The sequence below is a fragment of the Felis catus genome, chromosome B4 (assembly GCF_018350175.1).
Source record: "Felis catus isolate Fca126 chromosome B4, F.catus_Fca126_mat1.0, whole genome shotgun sequence".
NCBI classification, from domain to species: domain Eukaryota; kingdom Metazoa; phylum Chordata; class Mammalia; order Carnivora; family Felidae; genus Felis; species Felis catus.
In genome coordinates this window covers 84,174,536-84,190,540 of record NC_058374.1, presented here as the reverse complement: position 1 = coordinate 84,190,540, position 16,005 = coordinate 84,174,536, and the positions used below count along the sequence as shown (strand labels likewise).

Genomic DNA, 16,005 nt, shown 5'->3' with positions numbered 1-16,005 from the left:
CAAGAGCAAAAAGGACAGAAACTGTTTCAGTGTCCAAGAGATACAATGGAATACGTGAAACCATATTGTTGTAGTGTCCTTTTAAACATATTCAGAAAAGTTAAGTTACAAAACAGCATAAACGCGATCCCATTTTGAAATTTCATTTACTGTATCTGTGGCAAGAGTCTGGAAGGCTACCCCAGTGTTTATTTCTCTGTGGCTGAGACGTGGGTGTTTTGTTTTGTTTTGGGGCTTCTCTTCGTTTTCTAAAGCAAAAATAGTTGCTTTTTACTTGTAAGTTGTTTAAGTATGTCACAGCAACACGTGAAGTTGCATATCATTTTAAAGTGTGTTCCATCTTTCAGCTTTTTTTTTTTTAATTTTTTTTTCAACTTTTATTTATTTTTGGGACAGAGAGAGACAGAGCATGAACGGGGGAGGGGCAGAGAGAGAGGAAGACACAGAATCGGAAACAGGCTCCAGGCTCTGAGCCATCAGCCCAGAGCCTGACGCGGGGCTCGAACCCACGGACCGCGAGATCGTGACCTGGCTGAAGTCGGACGCTTAACCGACTGCGCCACCCAGGCGCCCCTCAGCTTTTTAATAAGGTTTAATCCATTTATCTAGGGCCCACAAAAACGGGATGGCTTTACAGCCTTTCCTTAGCTCTCCAGTCATTTTGAATGTTGGGAAAGAACAAAACATTCCCCCCACCCCATCCCCCAGCCCCCCAGCCCTCCAAGCCCCCCAGCCCTCCGCAGAAAAACGCCTCTTCGCCAGCAGTCACAGGAGACTGACAGGCATCTACTTCCGGAAGGAGTCAGCCCTCCGAACCAGAAGAGAATGAGAGAAGACGCGCAGCATTCTGGGAAGACCTACAGACGCCGGGTTAGGCGGGGCGAGGGTTGCTGGCTGTTGCCAGGGCAACTGGAAGCGATTGGCGGTTATCCGCGGTTTGAAGCTGTTAGGCAGTAGAGTCTGGGATGCTCAGAGGTCATTTGGGATCAGCATGAGGGGCATGAGGGCCTTTCTAAGACAAGACTGTCCTCTCAGGAGGTCATCCAGTCGTGCCCGCGCCGGGGACACCTGCCCCCGGGGGGGGGGGGGGGGGAGGAGGGGGCTCTGGGTCACGCCCTCCTGGAGAAGAAAGTAAGTGTGGCCCAGTGGCTCGTGTCACTTCTCTAAGTTTTTTTCTTCCTTGTACAAAATTTAAGTTGATAATAGCAATATTACATTGCAATGTGTTCTAATATCAAAGTAAATTGTTTTCAGGTGAGTAAAAAGAAAAAAGCCACCCGTCCTCCCCACTACCTAGCAGTGACTTCAATTTGTCAGGTATTACCTATCACTGTTTTTTCAGCCCAAATGTTTTTTACACAGTTGAGTTTATTTGGGGAAAATCATCTTGTACCCTGCTTTTTCATAAATATGCATAGGATGTAATCGTTGTTAAAATCTTAGCAACAGAGAAGGCTTTTGAAGACCTGAATGTAAATCTTGTTTTGTAGTGAATTGAAGAGACAGAGATGAAGCAGACGCAGCACGTGAAGACAATTCTTTCAAGAAGTTTGGCTGTAAAGGAAAAGATAAAGGTCAGTAGCCAGAGAAGAATGGCAAGGAAAAGAAAAAATTTAGGATTTTTCTTTAAGAAGAGGAGACGTAGTGGTGTTTATTAGTACAAGAGAAAAAAAAAAAAACTAGTAGAGGTTAAAGATACTGCCAACAAAGAGAATAACTGATTGAATGATTCTGTAAAGAAATAGGAGGAGATAAGATCCACACATCAAGTACAGAAATAGCTTAAGAAATGGAACCTGGTAGGAAGAGGTCAAAGGGGGTTGTGGATGTTTATAATTTTAAATCTATTATAAGTTGGCAAGAGTAATGAAGATATATCAAAATACATATATATGGCAAATAATATGTATACTCAGTCACATTAGTAATATTATAAATAGAATATTAAATGCTTATTACATTGGCAAAGATTGGGGAGCCTGGGTGGTTCAGTTGCTTGAGCATCCAACTTTGGCTCAGGTCATGATCTCACAGTTGCTGAGTTTGAGCCCACATCAGGCTCCCAGTCTGCTTCGGATCCTCTGTCCCCCTCACTCTCTGCCCCTCCCCTGCTCACACTCGCTCTCTCCAAAATGAATAAACATTTAAAAAAAAAGAATATGCAGAAAAAAAATTGGCAAAGATTAAAAAGAAAATAATACATGTGTTGGGCAAGGGCTCAGTTAAATAGGCACCCCCCAGGCATTTTAGGACTCTGTATCCTTAAAACATATATATACTTTGACTAAGGAAGTGTACTTCTAGGAAGTTCTCAAAAGGAAGTAATCAAAACTGCACACATACTAAGCTGGATGGAGTTCATTTCAGCTTGTCCACCAATGAAAGATAGGTGAAATGCATTATACCCATACTACTTAGACATGGATAACATGGTTGCAAATAAGAGAAGTTCACTTATATTAGTTTCCTTAAAAGCATCTTCAGGTTTTATGGGGCGCCTGGGTGGCTCAGTCAGTTAAGCGTCCAACTTCGGCTCAGGTCATGATCTCACAGTTCATGGGTTTGAGCCCCACATCTGGCTCTATGCTGACAGCTCAGAGCCTGGAGCCTGCTTTGAATCCTGTGTCGCCCTCTCTCTCTGCCCCTCCCCTGCTGGCACTTTCTCTCTCTCTCTCTCTCTCTCTCTCTCTCTCTCTCTCTCTCTCTCACACTCTCTCAAAAATGAATAAACATTGAAAGAAAAAAAGAGCATCTTCAGGTTTTATAGGAAGGGAATGTAGAGTTGCAGTCTGATTGACTACCCTGATACATAATCAGTGGGATGCCTTGAACTGTTAAAAATTATTTAGAATACTATTTAGTGATAAGAAAAGATATGTAAAGTACATTGTTAAGAGAGAAAAGTGGGTTATGAAAGCAGCGATACGTAGGTTCTTACCACATGGTGGGTTTTTCTGTTTTTTGCTATTCTGCTTTCTGCTTATCTGTATTCCACATGACAAATATATATTTTTCAGGACATATAAAATGTTGCTCTTTTATTTTTTCTAATGTTTATTTTTGAGAGAGAGAGAGACAGAGTGGGAGCTGGGGAAGGGCAGAGAGAGAGGGAGACACAGGATCCGAAGCAAGCTCCAGGCTCTGAGCTGTCAGCACAGCGCCCAATGTGGGGGCTCAAACTCATGAACTGTGAGATCATGACCCGAGCTGAAGTCAGACGCTTTACTGACTGAGACACCCAGGCACCCCATAACGTTGCTCTTTTAAAGGTGTGACTAACTTTGTAAGTGAGGAAGGAAGTTGGGGAAGTGCTCTCCCGATGACCTTGAAATAGATGATGGCTCTCTGTGAAATAGAAGATCAAAAGAAATTTGATACTCTAACAACCTGAGAGAACTATTTTTTAAATGTATCTTATAGATGCATATAATTTATCAATGCCCCCACCAGTCTCAGAAAAGATTGAGTGTGCTCAGAAAGAGATATATGCTATAATAGGAGAAAATGATAGGAAAAGGTAAATGGTTATTGGAAAACAAAGAAAATAAAGGCAAGGGTATGTTAATACCCCCAAAATAATCATGCCAAAAGGTCCTATGTAATTGGTAGAGGCATGCTACCACAAATTAGTCTGAGGTCCCTAGCAACTAACGCAAAACATAGTTCTAAGTTTCACGTGGTCTGTAAGATTTTTTTTTAAGTTGTTTAAGAGAAGTAAGGGCGCCTGGGTGGCTCAGTCAGCTAAGCGTCCCACTTTGGCTTAGGTCATGATGTCGCGGTCCGTGAGTTCGAGCCCCACGTCAAGCTCTGTGCTGACAGCTCAGAGCCTGGAGCCTGTTTCAGATTCTGTGTCTCCCTCTCTCTTACCTTCTCCCATTCATGCTGTGTCTCTCTCTGTCTCAAAAATAAATAAACGTTAGGGGCGCCTGGGTGGCTCGGTCGGCTAAGCGTCCAACTTCAGCTCAGGTCACGATCTCACAGTTCGTGGGTTTGAGCCCCGCGTTGGGCTCTGTGCTGACAGCTCAGAGCCTGGAGCCTGTTTCAGATTCTGTGTCTCCCTCTCTCTCTGACCCACCCCGTTCATGCCCTATCTCTCTGTCTCAAAAATAAATAAACGTTAAAAAAAAATTTTTTTAATAAACGTTAAAAAAAATTTTTTTAAAAGACAGAAGTATAGTTTGGTACAGAAACCTGAGAAAAATTCTTCCCTAGGTCCTGGTAAGGGAATAATATGAGATTCCTCTATTACTATTGTGTTTATTCTATTTTTATAGAATTTAGCAGCATCTCAGAAAGGTTATATTCCTATTTATTAACTCAGTAATTACAAGCTCTTATTAAGTATAGTGAGAAATAGAAACACATGTAAGACAAAGTTTCTGCCCTCATTTATTGTGAAAGAATAACTATAACATAATTGCGTATTTATGATATTTAATGAAAAACTAGTAAGATGAATAGTTAGTATGATGAATACCAGAATAACTAACATGAGGAACTATAAATCAAGACAATGTTTGAAGCAAAAAAGTGAGATGGGATTCCTGCAATACACAGAAAGGCTTTCAATCCGTGGGATCACGTTTAACCTTTTGTAAAAGGGGATGGCACTCCCCTTTTACAAAAGAGGAAACAGGTTTACAGAGATCAGATAAATTGTCCAGGGTCACATGGCTGGTGAAGACAAGAGCCAGGATTTCAAGCCAATTCTGTCCCTTGAAAACCACCTTAACTACTACACTGTATGGGAGAGATAGCATTCAAAGAGACTTTAAAAGGTAGAAAAGCTATGTCAGGCAGAGTTTGGGGAAAGATAATCTAGGTGAGAGGACAGCACTAAACAAATCAAAAAGGTTGGAATGCCTAGGGTATGTTTTGGATAACACACAAACACCCCAGGAAAATGAGAGATATATAGGTAAGCACTAGAAGAAAAAGACTAGGAAGGTTGGGACAGATATTTTAATTTTTGAGAATTAGTTTACCTGTAGTTTACCTGATAAAGGACTCAGGCCTCGGGGCCTGATAAAGCAAGAGTTTTAAGCCCAGAGACCTTGAACCTGAAAATTCTATGTGAGGGCTCTGGATGGGGAATTCAAGGGACACTAGGTCTAAATTAGGGACTCACCCCACCCAGGTGAGGAAGGGGTCTAATGGCAAATAATAGAATCCTGTTACACATTCGCTGTATAACATTGGTCAGGTCATATAAGATCTTTGGGCCTCAATTCTTTATCTCTTAGAGAGAGGAGGAGGAAGGAGACTGTTAGACAAGATGATCTCTTAATACCTCTTCTAGCACTAATATCCGGTGATCACATAGGCCAGAGATTGCAAACTCACATGCCTAAACTAAGGATTAAGAGGATTTCATAAATGAGTAAATGAATTTGATGTAAGAAGACTAAGGAATGGTAGAGATTAGCGTTAGTTTAGATGTCTCATCTAAAACTCCAGGCAATTCTTGCATGAGTGAAGACTCCGTGTTGCCAGGTTTTCAAATTTTTTCTGAGATACAAGAACACCATATTTGTAAGAATATTATACAGGACAAATAAAACTGGCCGGCTAGATACAGTCCCATGAGTCACTAATTTTCAACCTCTGCTACAGATAAAAGGCCCTAAACAAGAATGGTAAGTGTTTGAATGAAAAGAACTAAATATGAGGAAAGAGGAAAGAATCAAAGAGAATAATACCAATTTTTCCCCTAGGTAAGAAGGAGGAGGTGGTAACTAAATACTAAATACTAATAAATGCTAAAATCATCAGAAGGTTTGGAGAGAGTAGGTGCTTGACTCTGAGTTTTTTTAGCACAGGACAAACTTCTTGGTCATGGGTGTCCACTGCACATGAATCTAATTCAGCTGTTGAGTTTGAGAAATCTGTGGGATCATGTGGGCAAAGGGTGCAGGAAATGTAAGGGAGAGAGGATAAAACAGGAGTTAAAGATGTAAGATTCATTCCCTCAAAGTTTGATTAATAATGTAGCACAATATGTATTTGTTATTTCTTAAGACTATAAATTCTGTGAGGGCAGAAACCAAATATGTTTTTTTCACCCCTTATCCAGCACCTAGCAAAATATATAATAGGTGCTTAATGTATGTTGAACAAACAGATTGATAAATGCACCATGTGTTTCACTAGCATCCTGAGACACAGGGTTGAATTCGAAAATGTTCTCAAAGAAGCTTATAGGCTAGAAAGCAAGTCAAGTCTTATATTTAATTAATTAATCTAAGTTTGAAAGTAGTACCATTTAAAAAAAAAAAGGTACCATGGGATTCAGAGAAAAAGATTTTTAGAAGTTACACTGGGCTCTCATAATGGATAGTTAAGATCGGATCATGCAGATGTTGGAAAGAACTAATCAGAAGCATCTAAATTGAAGGTGCATATTTTTCTTCTGAAAGTAGTGTTTGCGACTGCCAAGATAGTGAATAGAAAAACAGTTTGAAGCCAAAACCTTGAGAATCACCCAAATGTAAAGAAGGTAAGGAAGAAGAACCAACAGAGTAAACACGGAAGAAGTCATCAGAAAACTAAGAGAGGCATCAGGAGAATGAGTTACATAGGAACCAAAAATCCACATTTCAAGCAAGACAGGTCAATCAGTATTTGTCAAATACTATAGAAACAGCAAGCCATGGAGGAGGATCAAAGGCCATTGGATGTAGTGATTAAGGAAATCATCAATGACTTCCAACTAAACAGTGTCTTTATAGTTGACCAATGATGAGAAGGGAGAGGAGCATGAAAGACCATAGAATTCAGAGGCTTTTGATTTGCTTAGGGAGGGAGGGAATGGAGTTACTTAACAGGGGGAAAATCTAGAAAAGAAGAGGACTGAGTTGCAAAAAAAAAAAAAAAAAAAAAAAAAAAAAGGATAAATTCACGAACCAAGACTTTGGAGGATCTAAACAGTAATGAGATCAAGAAAAGAGAGAAGAGTCATTGTCAAGAATCAGCATTATAATTCTAACAAATATTAATAACGGAGATAATATTTTCCTTAATCCCTCAACATATTTTCCTAAGTAGTTACTTGGTTTCTTTTTTACCCTTATAACCCCAAAGTAACTTTTGATATGCTGAAAATAGTCTTAAAACTTTAACTTTGTAACATTTCTCTTTTTTTAATTTTTAAAGTTTATTTAGAGAGAGGGGGTTGGGGGAGAAGCAGAGAGAGAGAGAGAGAGAGAGAGAGAGAGAGACCCAAACAGTCTCTGGCATGTCAGTGATGAGCCAGATAGACGCAGGGCTTGAACTCACGAACCATGAGATCATGACCTGAGTGGAAACCAAGAGTCAGATGCTTAACCAACTGAGCCACCCAATCGTACCTCAACTTTGTACTATTTCTTAGTGCTTCCTTAAAATCCTCTTTTTATAAGTAAGTAGGTATTATAGTACATTATTCCTGCATTTTTTTTTTTTTTTTGTTATTCCACATCCCTTCAAGAAACCACTTCTCCCCAGCTGTAGCTTGTGTAGTTCAAGTGGAACTGATTCCCAACTCCCCACCCTGCCCCTCCTCCTATACTTGATCCAGATCTGGCCAATGACAACCATCACTGATACTTTCACTAACCCTATAAGGAAAAAGACTCTCTTCCTCTGATATTGCAGGTGCTAAAGACCACATAAGCATAGAGTAGACAGGCCACCTTTGCCACTACATGGAAGCTTATTTAAAACTGAAGCTTAAAAAGCCAACCTGGAAGATAGAAACCAAATCCTGATGACATTATTTGAGCCCAAGAATCCAAACATGCCCAAAGACTATTTTGCCACTGGACTTTTCAGTTAAATGAGCCAATAAACTCTCTTTTTTTTTAATTTTTTTTTTAATGTTTTTATTTTTGAGACAGAGAGAGACAGAGCAGGAACAGGGGAGGGGCAGAGAGAGAGGGAAACACAGAATCTGAAACAGGCTCCAGGCTCTGAGCTGTCAGCACAGAGCCCGACGCAGGGCTCAAACTCACGGACCGTGAGATCATGACCTGAGCCGAAGTCTGACGCTTAACTGATTGAGCCACCCAGGCGCCCCCAATAAACTCTCTTTTATGCTTAAACTTGGGTTTTATCTGGACTTTTGTCATTTACTACTGAAAACATCCTAATACAGGTATATTTCATTAAGTCAACATTATTTCTGTTTCCTCTATGCCTTATTTTAAATTTGTTACTCTATAATGTACTTTGTAATAATACTCCACAGCTCTCACTAAATTAATAAATTTAGTAGAATCCCAACCTTAATCCCAATAGTATTTCAAGAGCTTTTTGTTGTTGTTGTTTGCCTGTTGTTGTTCTGCCTAGGCAGAATTACTCCAAAGTTCACTGAGAGAAAAAACACTAAAATACCAAAAAAATAGGGGGATATAATCAGATACTGAAACATAAAGCAATAATAATAAACATAGCGTGGTAATAGAGTATAAGCAAACAGCCATGTAACAGAATCCAAAGGCTGAGTATAATAGGAGTATTTGCCATGTTTAATATATGGTAAATCAAGTAAAGGTTAATTTGATAAAGTATTTAATATTTAAGGACAATGAGCTAGATTTGGGGGGGAAAAATAACTAGATCTTTACCTTATTCATCATTCCAGAATAAATTCCAAATAGATTTATGACTTAAATGTGAAAATTGAAGCCAGATTCTCAATATATATTGGTTGGCATATTACTGGCACAATCTTTAGCATTATCTGCTAAATTTTTAAATATTAATACCTTTTGACACAACCTTTCAATTCTAGAAATTTATCCGGTAGAAACAAAATGTATATATATACGTAAGTATGGATAATAGAGCACTGGAATATCAAAAATATTACCCACATGTGGAATAATTAAGTTATGGAGTATCTATATCATGCAATCTCAGAGGGGCAATATCACAACCAAGGAGATGAAAATTGGTTCTTGGCAAGAGGTGGGGGACAAAAAAACCTATTTTTTATGCATAAAGCACAAATATGCCTGACATATGTAGATATATAGTATATGTGTGGTATTGAAATTTCATGGAGGGAATGATTAAGAAAAAATGTATAAACAGGCTTCTTGGGAAAATAATGGGGGGGAAGACTGAAAAAAATTCATATAATTCATTACTATGCAACTGTAAAAAAGAATGAGGTAGATGTATATTGACAAAAGAGGATGCCCAAGATGCATGAGGTTTTAAAAAAACAAAAACTGTAGATAGTCTTGTGGTCAGAAAGGGCTTCTTAAACGTGACTCCAAAGCCCAATACTATTAAACTTTAGGTTAAACTACACAAAATTAAAAATTATTGCATGGTAAAAACCCTGCCCCCCACCCCCCTACACACACACACACACACACACACACACACACACACACACACCTACACGCACATTTATAGTTAAAGTTGAAACAACAACCCAAGAGAAAATATTTGCAAAATACATGACACAAGCGTATGTTATTAATATACAAAGATCTCTTACATGTCAATAAAAAGGTTTAACACCCTAACCACACCTGGTACAGAACATGAACAAGCAAATCACACACACACACAAACACACACACCAAATAAGCATAGGAAAATATTTTTATTCTTGCTAGTTAAGAAATATAAATAATCCCAACAATGAGATAACATGTTTTCATTGGGTTAGCCAAGTTTACAAAAGGTGCTATTAGCAGAGATAGGAGATAGGGCTCTGTCAGAGTATAAAGAGGGTCAGCCCTTCTGAATTACAGTTTGGCAACCTGTATCAAAATGTTAAATATGCATACCTTTGAATCAGCAATGATACTTCTAAGAATATATCCAAAGGTGGTAATCAAACCAGAAAAGATACATGTGCAAGAATGTTTATTACAACATTGGTTAAAAATTGAGACCAACTTAAAGTTTTATAAATAAGAGTCTAAATGTACTTTTGAGTGAAAGGACCTTGTTACAAAGCATCATGTTCATTTTTTTATGTTTGTTTATTTTTGAGAGAGAGAGAAAGAGTAGCCAGAATATGGTCTGGAAAGGGAGGCATCAACTCTGGGTGGAGTGTGTCCCCTGGGAAGTCCATGGACTTCTCACCATCTAGAGGGGTACAGCTAGAGGAGGGTCAGAGCAGGGGCCCCTTGCCTGGGTCCGAGGACAATACTGCAGTAGAATTTCCCATAGTCTTGGATTTGCTGATCACATCCCCAAGATATTATTAAACACATTTCTTTGGGAGTGCCTGGGTGGCTCAGTCGTTAAGCTTCCGACTTCAGCTCAGGTCATGATCTCACGGTTCTTGAGTTCGAACCCAACGTCAAGTCCCTGTGCTGACAGCTCAGAGCCTGGAGTCTGCTTCAGATTCTGTGTCCCCCTCTCTCTCTGCCCCTCCCCTGCTGGTACCCTGTCTCTCTCTCTCTCAAAAATAAACATTAAACACATACACACACACACACACACACACACACACATATTTCTTTGTTCCCTCTATTTCCTGTGAATTGATACTTAAATCTAGGAGCACAATCAGATTCAGGTCCAATGTCTTTGGCAAGAATATTTTATAGGTGAGTGGTGTGTACATACATCAGGAGATCATGACCTGAGCAGAAATCGAGAATCGACACTTAACCAACTGAGCCACCCAGGTGCCCCTGGTCTTTGACACAATGCTCTAAGTCTTTGCTAACTTCCTTGCTTTCTAAATGACAAGTTGTTCCAGACTCATCGTCAACATTTCCTGCAGCAGACCTGGAATCAGCCACTTCTCCAAGGAACACTGGTTCTTTTCAATGGGAAATGGTATTTTAGAGGCCACAATCTGGTAAGGGTGTTTATTGCTACTGGGTGGTTGGTTTATGGTTTCTAGACCTTTCTAGTGGGTGGAGCTAAGAAATGTGGTGTTCTAAAGATATAACACATATGTCCAATTCAAAATCAGAACTACCTTCATCAGTCTCACATCTGTATCTCCTTTTCCCCATGCCTAAAATCCACATAATTACTCATTTGCTTTATCCCACCATGTAAAAACAACTCTCAGAATACAGTCTTGGCACTCCAACCACAATATGATTAACTGAAAGCAGTTTGGGGTTTTGTTGTTGTTTTGGGGGTATGGGAGCCTTTCTGTAAGTCTTTTTGGCATTAGGGTATATTTCAATAAGGATGTGTAGTATATTACTGTGTTTTAAAGTCACTTAGAGAGGGTCCACATGTGTGGTTATGCCACCAACTCAATACAGTTAGGTTAATTTGTTTAATCTTGATTTTAGTTTTTAGAGATTGCATTTTTAATGTAGCTTTGTTTTACAACTCATATAAAATATTTACGTGGTTCTAAAGTCAAGTCTATAAAACAAGGTCAGAGAAAAATCTAGCTTCTACCCCATCCTTCCTGTCTTATCCTTCCCTCACTATGTAAATAACCATTTATTTTTATTATTTATCCTTCCATGTTTTTAGATACATAAGCAATTATAATCTCTTTTTAAAAATAAATTATAGCATACTGTGCACTCAGTTCATGCATTGACAGTGTACAATTTAATGATTTTTAGTATATTCACAAAGTTATACAACATCACCACAAGTTTGGAACATTTTCATAACCCCAAGACACCCTTTATGCCTAGTCACCCCTTATCAATCCCCCAATCCTCCCTAGCCTTAGGCAACCACTAATCTACTCTCTGTCTCTATAGACTTGCCTATTCTGAATATTTCATATAAATGGAATGTTATGATACGTGGTCTTTGTGTCTGGCTTTTTTTATTTACAAAATGTTTTCAAGACTCATTCATGTTGTATATGTAGCAGTACTTCATTGCTTTCTATTGCCAAATATATTCCATTATATGGGTGTAACACATATTATTTATCCATTCATCAGTTGCTGATGTTGCTATTGTGAATAATGCTGCTATGAACATTTGTGTACCGGTTATTGTGTAGGGTAGACTTACATTTTCATTTCTCTTGAGTGGTAGCTGGGTCATATAGTATCTCCATGTTTAACTTTTTTAAAAAAATTTTTTCATGTTTATTTGTTTTTGAGAGAGAGATACACACAGTGTGGGTGGGGGAGGAGGAGAGAGAGAGGGGGAGACACAGAATCCGAAGCAGGCTCCAGGCTCTGAACTGTCAGCACAGAGCCCCACACAGGGCTCAAACCCATGAACTGCGAGATCGTGACCTGAGCTGAAGTCCAACGGTTAACTGACTGAGCCACTCAGGTGCCCCATCCATGTTTAACATTTTGAAGAGCTGTCAAACTGTTTTTCAAAGCAGCTGCACCATTTTACATCCACCCCCAGCAATGTGACTTCCAATTTCTCCACATTCTTGCCACCACTTGTTACTGTCCATCTTTTTTATAATAGCCATCTTAGTGGGAGTGAGGTGATATCTCATTGTGGGTTTGATTTGCATTTCCCTAATACTAATGATGTAGAGCATCTTTTCATGTGCTTATTTGCCATTTGTATATCTTCTTAGAGAAATAAATAATCTGTTAAAATCCTTCACCCATGTATCAATTGGGTTGTCTTTCAGCTGTTATTTTTTTTAATGTTTATTTATTATTTTTGAGAGAGAGACAGAGTGTGAGCAGGGGACGGGCAGAGAGAGAGGGAGACACAGAATCCGAAGCAGACTCCAGGCTCTGAGCTGTCAGCACAGAGCCCGATGCAGGGCTCGAATCCACAAATGAGATCATGACCTGAGCCAAAGTTGGACGTTTAACCAACTGAGCCACCCAGGCGCCCCAGTTCTTTTTTATTCTATATGATTATCCATTTGATGTACAGTTCAGTTCCTTTATTTCTGTTTGTATTCAGTTTTAGGATTTCTCCCCAAACTTGTTGATTTTACTTTATTTTATAAATATGTTAGATATTTACATGGTTCCAAAAGTCAAAGCTATACGCAAATGCTTATCCAGAGAAGTGTCATTCTCTCCTGTAGGCAAATGTCATTAGTTTCCGGTTTGTTCTTCCAATGTATATTTTAGTAAAAATGAACAGATATATGTATATTATTTCCCCTTATTTCTTACCCAGAAAGTAGCGTATGATATATATTCTCTTTTGCTCTTTACTTTTCTCACTGATCAGTAAATCCTGAAAATCACTCCATAAAAGCTGCCTAGTACTTTATTATGTGTACATGACTTTATTGTGTATTCAGTCTCCTATGTATACAGATTTAGATAATCTCCAACACTTTTCAGTTACAAATACATTGCCCTGTATAATCCACATGTGTAGTTTGGTACTATTTGGAGATATTTCTTCAGGATAAATTCCTGCAGAATTTGGTAAAAGGGTAAATTCACAGATATTGCCAAATTCTCTCCTGTAGGGATTATATCATTTGGCAATCATTCCAGCAATAGATGAGAATTCCTGTTTTTCCACAACCTAACCAAGAGAGTTCACAGCTTTTTTAAACCACTGGTAATACTCATTTAAAAAAAAAAATACAGTCATAACCATCATTCATGCCTATCTATATTTCCTGAAATTGGTGCTTTTCCCAAAAGAATTTTAGGTGGAAGTCCATAGAACTATAAGCACCCTTCACGTTTATGGTTTTCATTATGTGGATTTTCTATTTGGACTTTGCTGTCCTCCTCCCTTTTTTGGCAGCAATGCTTTGGAACAATGTGTTTGGGAACTTGAAAAAAGCACTGTGCATCCCTAAAACCTGTAGCTGGTCTGTCACCCAGGAGGAGGCTGCAGCAGAAATATTATGCCCTGGGGATAACCAAATTTATATCCATGCATCTCTGTCATTATCATTGTCTTAAAGACTGGTGTTGTGTTTATCTTCCCCCCAGAGTGTATCTTCATTTCATTCACATATTTTCATCCCACAAGAAAAAAATTTTCTGCCTTTGTTAACTTTAGCACAAACAAGGAAAAGCTAAACCTCTGGGTGTGAAACTAAACATCACGAAGAGATGTATGCAAGGAGAAGACAGCAGATACCAGAGGCTCAAAGATGTCGTGTGAATAGAGGGCACATGCCTTTAACCCTCACTTTGTTCTTACCATCGTCAGAATCCCAGGCGGGAAAGAGCACATGGGCCAAGATTGTGTAACCAGCCCTATAGCACAGCTTCCCTTTAAAGGAATCAAGCAACTCACCAATGTGTTCCTCTTCCACCTCCTCAAGCCCACTTGCCTGGCTGGCTGTCAAGGTTGGGCCTCCAAGCCATCAACCCATGGAGAGTGGAAAAAACCACCCTACTAACGCTAACATTTCATCCAACCACATTTCCCCACTTATACTACATGTCTACTCTTTCCTTTGCTCATTCTCTCTTACCCTTCACCCCTCCTTCCCGTGGCCACTTCACTGATCATCCACGAGTACTTCAACAAGTCCTTCGTAGTCCTCTCCTTCCCCAGCCTGACAGAGGCTGCATGGCATATTAGAAACAGCACGGGCTTTGGACTATGAAAGGGTAGGTTTGACTCTTGGCTCTGTATGAATGAGCTTTATGACCTCGAACACATTATCATGAGACTTCTAGGCCTTAGTTTCCTCATCTGTAAATGGGGGAAATAACATCTACTTTGTAGAGTTGTAGGATTAATAATGATGGTGTCAGTGTCTGACACATTAGTAGCTCAGTAAATAATAACTAATACATAAAAACCCCATGTAAGGAAAGCCACAAATATCTTTATTCCTTGTTTTCTATCCACCTTCTAATCTGTGCTTCCTCACTTTTAAAAATAAATGATTTTAGGGGCGCCTGGGTGGCGCAGTCGGTTAAGCGTCCGACTTCAGCCAGGTCACGATCTCGCGGTCCGTGAGTTCGAGCCCCGCATCAGGCTCTGGGCTCAGAGCCTGGAGCCTGGTTCCGATTCTGTGTCTCCCTCTCTCTCTGCCCCTCCCCCGTTCATGCTCTGTATCTCTCTGTCCCAAAAATAAATAAACGTTGAAAAAAAAAAAAAAGATTTAAAAAAACCTACTGAAAAAATAATCTTTAGGTATTCTTTTTTTTCCTTCACACATTATTGCCAATGGTGTCACTGTATATATGATCAAAGGGAGTAGTGAGTGACAATCATTCCTGTACATAACAGCCTTGGAGGCTTTTTTCATATATGTGTATATATGTGTAATTAATATTTATGCCTCAAAAATTCTATTTCAATGCTTCCTTATTCTCTAAAACTGTACTAATATGGTCACCACTAGTCATGTGTGGCCACTAAGAACTTGAAATGTGGCTAGTCTGAATTAAGAATGTGCTCTAAGTATAATCTCCACTCTAGATTTCTGTGACTTAATTTGACAAAAAAAAATGTCATTGACATTTTTATATCGATTACATGTTAAAATAATATTTTTGATATATTAGATTACATAAAATATATCATTAAAATTAATTTTACCTTTTCCTTTTACCTTTTTTGATGCAGTTATTGGAATTTCCTAAATGGCTCACATTATATTCCCATTGAACAAGATTGCTCTAAACAAACGAGATGCCTACATAACATTAATCATCTCTAAGACAAGATTATCACTAACTTGTAGTAAATTTAATTTACTAAGGAATATGGGAGCTTTTTCCTGTGCATAGTCTCTAGGGAGTAAAATCAATACCCGCTCTTAGTGACTTGTGCATTTTAATTTTTGGAGTGATCCTCAGATCACTAGATACCAGCCGCTGTCTGGTCAAGACTGACTGTCATACTCAACAGTGTGGCCTCATCCCAAGGAGTCAGTAAAAGATCGGGCTGGGGTGATCACAGCTAGATCAGCTTCGCTGTCTAGGAAATTCGTATCATTACAACTGAATTAGTTCAGTGCAACCCAGCCAAGTGCTTTCCTGGCTACCGTGACAGCCTTGGTGGGAGATGACCAAGCTCTCACTAGGAAGCCTCCTTTTACCCTGCTCATCTCCTCTGAACATTACCACCTGCAAAGGTTCTGAACCTGGGCCCACAAGATGTGCTTTGGTGCCTTCATGAACTGCTCGAAATTGTATTCAGTTGCAT

The 16,005-nt window shown here is 39.2% G+C and overlaps 1 long non-coding RNA gene across 1 annotated transcript; it reads left to right on the top strand.

Annotated features, from left to right (window-relative positions):
* Positions 1–1,103: 1,103 nt before the first annotated feature.
* On the top strand, positions 1,104–14,833 carry LOC109501629. Its single transcript, XR_002159836.3, has 3 exons — positions 1,104–1,574; positions 10,700–10,810; positions 13,897–14,833. It is a non-coding gene; the product is annotated as an uncharacterized LOC109501629 (long non-coding RNA).
* The last annotated feature ends 1,172 nt before the right edge of the window (positions 14,834–16,005 follow it).